The sequence below is a fragment of the Cupressus sempervirens genome, chromosome 5 (assembly GCF_028749045.1).
Source record: "Cupressus sempervirens isolate cs-2001-9-10 chromosome 5, ASM2874904v1, whole genome shotgun sequence".
NCBI lineage: Eukaryota > Viridiplantae > Streptophyta > Pinopsida > Cupressales > Cupressaceae > Cupressus > Cupressus sempervirens.
The window spans coordinates 633,097,017-633,104,464 of record NC_143122.1 but is presented as its reverse complement, the minus strand read 5'-3'; the positions used below and the strand labels follow the sequence as shown (position 1 = coordinate 633,104,464).

Below are 7,448 nucleotides of genomic sequence, written 5' to 3'. Positions count from 1 at the left end.
GAAACATAATGCAATTAATTTTTAAAGTTCAATTTTATAAACTTACAAAGAGAACCATAGGAATATAAGAAACTATTGTGGTTTATACTATTTGAAAATTATAGTTACAAGTGATAAATCTATATACCTATGATTCAGAGAGTGCAAATAATAGAAATGACATATTGCAGAAGGTGCAAGCTCAACTGCCCCCCCACCCCAATGTCAATGACACTATTAAGTAGAGAATAGTTACATCCATCCATACATGCATGCATACATACATACATAAATACATAAATACATATATACATATATACATACATAGTTAAGTTCTACCTAACTATGTGCAAGGTGTTTGCATACTAGAGGCATACTCTACCTATTAAGCTACCTACATACCTTTATTCACGGGATCAAGATTCTTAAATTGCTTACTCTAAAAAATATGTAGTTTTGGTTTCTAATTGTTTTGATGTAGTTATGTTCCTATAAACACTACTGGCCTTTACTCACCTAATATAGCTCTTTGCCATCATACACTCACTTGAGCATAATAGGTAGTTTTCTATAATTAGAATCTTGTAATACCCCACTGCAACCTTTGTGTTGTAGTTTATGGGACTAATGTACAGTTAACCTATATACATCCTAAATGACTCCTTATATAGTTATGTTTAAAATCTTGTGACAATAATCAATGCATCTAAATAGATGGATCAAGTTAATGCTAGCTGGGAATAGCTAATTGTTCATTTTATTTTACCTAATTTGATGATAATTTTACAAGAATTTATAATCAACCTAGCTAATAAAAAACTAGAACAATTGAACTAGGTTATGGTTTGTCACTTAGCATGGGTTTAGTGAGTTTTAGTGTTTTATTATTTGGATTCTATAATATGTATGCATCTGGAACAATTTTTTTGTTGTACTAATATGTAATAAGCACCTTAAAAGGGATCTCTCTTTATATATAAAGACTACAAGTTGTGCAATTTTTCATGTATTGCATCAACATTTGCCTTTCCATTTCTTATGTTATAAGAGTGCTTCAAGGTTGGGAACCACTTCAACATCCTTTGAATGGTTTCAAGGTAATGTCATTGTGGTTGTGAGAATAACTTTAGTGAAGAGTTTAGTGTAAGGAGTTACTACCTTGAACCTATGCTACAAATTCCTGGGAGCCAAGGAACCCTAAACCTATGTTACATTTTTTGGAGACATGAGCAAAGTTACTATTGGCTTCAATACTTCATAACATTTTGGATGATATTGTAATCGAATTGGAGAAAAACATTGATAAACCAAACATGTAATGAAGAGGAAACTTGAAAACTTGAATGTTGAAATGTTGAAATGAAAGCTATCAAGGATCAAACACCTATGCCAGAGTTACAACACAAGGTGAAGTTGATTTTGGATATACAAAAGACAAAAGAAAACACAAGATAAATCATTTCCAATTTTATGTTCACAACTCAAATGCTCTCCCATGGCAAGCTAAAACACTCATTACTGCATCCAAAATTAGGGAATAAAATACAATTATGATCCTAATGGAGAATTGAAATGCATTTTTTTTAGATTCCACTTAGTACATATTTAGAATGAACATAGATATTGGCAACAATGAAGAAACATATAATTCTCTTATACATAATTAGAATTATGTCATAGATGAACTCAAGAAATTGAGCAATATAGGAGGTGCTCAGCTAGATATTCTACATCTTGGGTGAGTTGGCAAGAGGTTTCTACAAGGGAATGAGACTCGTAAGTTAACATATAATGTCTTAAAATAGTGAAGTACTACCTAACTATGTCCAAGGTGTCTACACACTAGAAGCATACAATACTACATGTAATACCCAAGTGTAACCTCTGTGTCATAGTTTACAATTAGTGTAAGGTTAACCTATATACATCCTAACTCACTCCTTATATAGTTATTCTTAAAAGATTTTTGACAATACTTGTAGCCATGCTACCTGTTGACTGAGTTTTATTATTTTTTTATTGTGCCAAGATCTCTCTTTTTATATACAAACATACATACATATACACATATATGTATACACATACATATGTATATATATGTACATAATATACATACATACATATATATACACATACATATGTATATATATGTACATAATATACATACATACATATATATACACATAAATACATGCATACATACATACACACTTCTACATATGGAAGTTTTATCACCTTGGAAGGCATTTGATTAGAAATATGGAAAATTTGTAAAAATTGACAAAAAATTGTAATGCAACAAATATTGTTGTTGAGCAACATTTTTTGAAAATTTGGAAGGTCAACAGTCATAGTTTTTTTGATTGAACAAGTAGGAATGAATATGTAAGGTCAAGAGGTATAGCCTATAAATGAATCTTCTTCAACCTAGGAAAGGGTTGGAGTTGAAATGTATAGATTTGAATCAATAAAAAAGTATTTTTGGTGGGAAAATATGTGCAGACAAGAAGTACAATTCTAATATCTCCTTGTAGTTTCACAGTAGGTACATGCTTATATTATGAAAAGTTGTGTCTTTACTTCCTAGAAAAGATGCTAATTAGATTTAAGCATCTAGGTTAAGCTTGAAGTACTTGCGATTTATTTTGTGTCTATTGGTTACCCTAATATGTGCTTAGGGATTTCATTGAAATGGAGTCTCCTTTCTAATCCCCATGGTGGAAAACCCTAATTTTTGTTATGTAGAAGGGGTATAGGATGGAAATGAATATTTTACTTTTTATTTTTAGAACAAACACCTGCTCAGAGTACTTAGTTCGATCAAAAAATTTGCAAGATCAAATAATTTCAAATCTACCTACATATGTATTTAATTAGATAATACTATTTTTAGGAAAGGAAATGATTTAAGCATAATTTTTTCATGAGAAGGATCTAAGAGAATGTATTCATGAGAGGAATTCTCTGAACTCTATTTCCATCAATATAATCATGGGGAAATGAAGAATCTAGACTAATATTAGCATCTTCCCAAAGTATTTTCAAGGGTTTGAGATAGGTGCAATTTTTTTCCATAACTATTAATATTTTAATATCATTAGAGTCAACCTTAGGTTGCTCATATCCTATAAAAGAGCCTTAAATTTTTCCAATGACTTCTATGACTTATAAATTTACATACCTCAAAGGTAAAAAAAACTTAGAGTAATCCATTTCAGAACTTTTATAGGTATATAATTCAAAGTCTAAAATAAAAAAACCTATTTTAACATATGAAATCTATGACCCTTAGAAAGTAAGGATTTTTCAACCAAAATGTTATCTCTTAGAATTGAATTAGAGCATTAAACACTTTTCAAAAGGGGAGTAATACTAGCAAATGATGAAAAGACTCCTTCAAACATTTCTAGAGTTTTATATCAAGATGTTTAGTCTACACCATTTGGCAATAATAATTGTATTTTATAGCTTCTTAATGATTGACTTGGTTATATTTTCTTTGATCATTAAGGCCATTCATCATGACTAGTAAAAAATGCTCGTGTGATTCAAATTGAGAGGGTATGCAAATTTGGATTTCCTTTTTTGGAAAGCTTTTTTTAATGCCTTTGTTACCCTATATTTGCCCCTCCTTGAACCCATAAATTGTTTACAAGCCTTCTTTTAATTGTGATCCCTCTATTTTTCTCCATGAAAATTTGTATTGTACCTCACCCATACCACATTTTCCTTATTTGTCTTTTGCCTCAAAGATCCCATTATACTATTTAGCCAAGGCCCATTCCACCAATGTCTAGTATTCTAGGTATAATTGGCCAATTTGTTCTTTTTTTTCTAGTAAGCAGAACATTTCCTATGTTACTCTTGTGTTTATTCTGAACCTCCACCCATTTCTCATTATAATAATTATATAGCCTTTGCTTGATGAATGCATCATTTTTTATTTATTCTCATTTTACCCTAGTTCATAGATAATTTCACAGTTGCAATATGTAGTTTACAATTTGATATATGACAACATTCTAAATTAGAATATTTAGTTGCACTCTTTGAAAGGATTAAAAATTCATACTTATTAAGAAATTTATATTTATAAAATGTCATCCATCATTAAAATTAAATTATCTTTTATTTTAATACCTTAAAAATATTATTTCATATATAAATACAAATATAAATTAGTACTTCAAATATATTATTTTTATATTTTTAAAAAATTTATATTTTGTATGCATTTAAAAGCAATCACTAAATCAAAATCATTATAATGCAAGTCAATTTGAAATCAATATAGCATATGAGGTGCAAATGAAAATATTATTTAAATATATGATTTTTATAATTAATTAAAAATTATGAAAAAAGATATCAATTCTTATAATTGTATATATGTATATTGAAATAGGTATGTCTATGTATACTTGTATAATTATTTTGAATTAGGCTAAGTTCATGAGGGGTTTCCTAAAAGATAGAGTTGACATAACTTAAAAATATGACCTCCTAAACTTTGGAATATTTTTATTTTAAAATATTAAATAAATAATTTAAATCATTCTTTTGTTTGAAAAATATACTTTTGGTTGACATGTGCCACAAATTTTGTGTTGACCCCACCCTTTTTCCTTCTTTGAAACTAAGATGGTTTAAACATAGGGCTCCTCCTAGAGGAAAAGATTCTAAATAATTAGCGGATAGACTATTATAAGTGGACATTTCATCCAAACCTGTCTAATGCCAAAACAAGATCTGGTAAACTGTTTTTTAATCTCCGAATCTCAGATTTGATTTAGTCTACCAAATTTGGATTTGCTTTAGATTTGATTTTTCCTATTCAAATTGATTTAGACTTGATTTCGCTTATTTATGATGGCATCTGTGTTTTGTTTCTCATTTCCTGATGGATTGGTGAGTGCCTGCTTGTTTTCCATTTTCTCTGGCAAATTTGAGAGATTTTTGAGGGGACTGCAATTGTTTTCTGAGCCGGCCAGCGGGAGAGCAAGACTTCGGACTGGTATGGAATTTAACACTAAGTTTGGAAGCATTTTTTACATAAATAATTCATATACACCTCATTTAATCAAATATAATATGTACTTTAGAGCACTTGAATCTACCAGTCGCGGATTCAAGTCCCAGGGATGAAACCAAAAGAGAAAACCAGATATATTCTTAACAAAGCAAGATGGGTATCGGAAAGTATCAGCAAATCGATCAAATACAAACCTCATGTCAGCCGAATCCTGGACATCCTCAGCCGCTGAGAAGAAAGGATCTGCCTCCCACCGATCGAAATTTGCCGTCATACTTACTATGGTATAACACAAATTAAAGCCGAATTCAATGCAAACGGTAATCTCCACAGATTTCTCGCAGCCCCAAATATATCTGGTGACTTTAGCAGGGGAAAAAAAATGGGGATGTTCGTGGAAGGCCTGGCCTTCTGTAACTTCTCCTTTTCCACGGTTGAAAACTTCCCCGCTTTTGCCAAAAAATTTCGCTCAGGCCGCAAAATTTCCACACTCTTCCTGTGCTTGCTTGTCAAGTGCACCCTCGGTCCGGCTATAGATAAGGCGTTCGTTTGGCATTCATTCAGACAATCAAACTGACGATTTGGAAGGAAGGAGAGAGCAATTGTTTTTGAGTATCCAATTTCTCAAGCTTATCATGGCTTCTGTGCTTGCAAGGTTAATAAATTTACGATCTTTTCATTTCATGCTTTTAAGATTAATAAAGTTTTCATGAGATCATAGATGTTTCAAGTTTGGGTTTTGTAGTTTTGACTTCACTATCAAATTTGTGTGAAATCCTGACCTATATAATGTTTTAGATCAGAAAACCCACTTCATAGATCACTTTTCAGGGGGTTTCAAGTTTTTGTTTGTCTTAAATTAGTACAGGTTGCTATTTTGTTCTCATTTGTGCTGAATTTGTTCATGTGGGTTTTGATTACAGTTTTGGATGACCAGAAAGAGCAGTGGTAATGGGTATGTTCTGCAAGACTGTGGAAACAACTTACTTTGCGTAGCCTTTTCTGGTGTTGTAGAGGCTACTAGTGCCTTCACTCAAATAGATACCAAATTTGGTGTCTGCAAAATCAATGAGAACAATGGCATAAGCGCCATGGTTAGAAGATCAAAGCCCATGTGTGGAAGCGCTCTCACCCCGACCTTGACATGAGGCGGCAAGGGTCATCAAGCCTCGGGGAGAATTGGAAGGAAAGCAGAGATGGTACAAGTAGCCAAGAGAGCAGTTGAAGGTGAACTTAGAAAATGGAGAGAACGAGAGCAATGGAAGAGGGTTGTTATTTTGGCAGCTGCACAGGACTTTTCAAATAATGAGAAAAATAATGTTTCAAGGACATTTACAGAAGATAGATCTGCGCTTAACATCAAAATTGCTTCTCCAGAAAAAGTTCATTCTATTGATAGATCTTTTACTCTCAAGAAGAAGAAACAACCGATTCCAAATATTGGAGGTATTTTTACCAAAAAGAAGAGCACAATGGATGATTATACTCCACACTGAGTTATGTGTCGACGTTCAATTGTTTACACTATAGATGCAGTGTCTGCAGTTTTGATTCGCCACATCCTGTATTATTAAAACCTATTATGAGTTCTTTTGGAAGTTGTTTGACATCACTATCAATGTTTTCTCTGAGGTATATTAGTGAGCACCCATTAGTTTTTGTGATGCTTAGGGTGTTCTATATAGAAATTCCATATTGACATTTTTATGGAGATTAAACAAAGTGGTACATTGTAGGATATATATGAGTTGAAGGATGAATTTAGTTTGGGAAAGTTTGGTAAACTTAGGTCTTGCAATAAGTAAGGTTGCAAGGGAGGTTAGGCTTGTGAGTTAATTGCAAAAGATAGATTGGAGACTACAGAGGATGCTAATAGTGTGGAATTAGAGATTGAGTTCGTGATTAGTCTGTATAGGCTCTCTAATATTCTATCACTCAAGGGGGTCTTTATTGAAGAGGTACATGTGCATTTGGTCATGGATATTTGTGCTAGTAGCAATCTCTTTGATTATTTTGTTTAACTATTTATTATTTAACCATGTTTATTTTGTTTCCTCTTTACATTTCCTTTCATTTCTTTTAAATGTTTGGCAAACACAATTATGTGAAAAAATATCTTATATGGACGTGCACACTTTGTCACTATCAACTTACCTTTTGCTCCTTTGGGTGCAAGTGCTAGTCTTTACCCTCCAAGAAATCTTATAGGACAAATGTAAATTACTTTTAATGAATTTTTTGAATTAGGAAGTCTTTTGTAATGGAATTTCACACTATGAATGGGTCACAAAGGTTACATAAGATGTCAACTAGAATTATCACATGGTCCACACTTTATAATTAAAACTAAACAATGGTTTATGTATTTAGGTACATTCATTTTTAATAATTCAACTTCATTTGAACATAAATAAAAAATTATTTTTATTGATTTCAT

At 31.7% G+C, this 7,448-nt stretch overlaps 1 long non-coding RNA gene across 1 annotated transcript; it reads left to right on the top strand.

Annotated features, from left to right (window-relative positions):
• Positions 1–4,871: 4,871 nt before the first annotated feature.
• On the top strand, positions 4,872–7,055 carry LOC149557491 (uncharacterized). The gene is made up of 2 exons (XR_016352397.1): positions 4,872–5,666; positions 5,935–7,055. It is a non-coding gene; the product is annotated as an uncharacterized LOC149557491 (long non-coding RNA).
• The last annotated feature ends 393 nt before the right edge of the window (positions 7,056–7,448 follow it).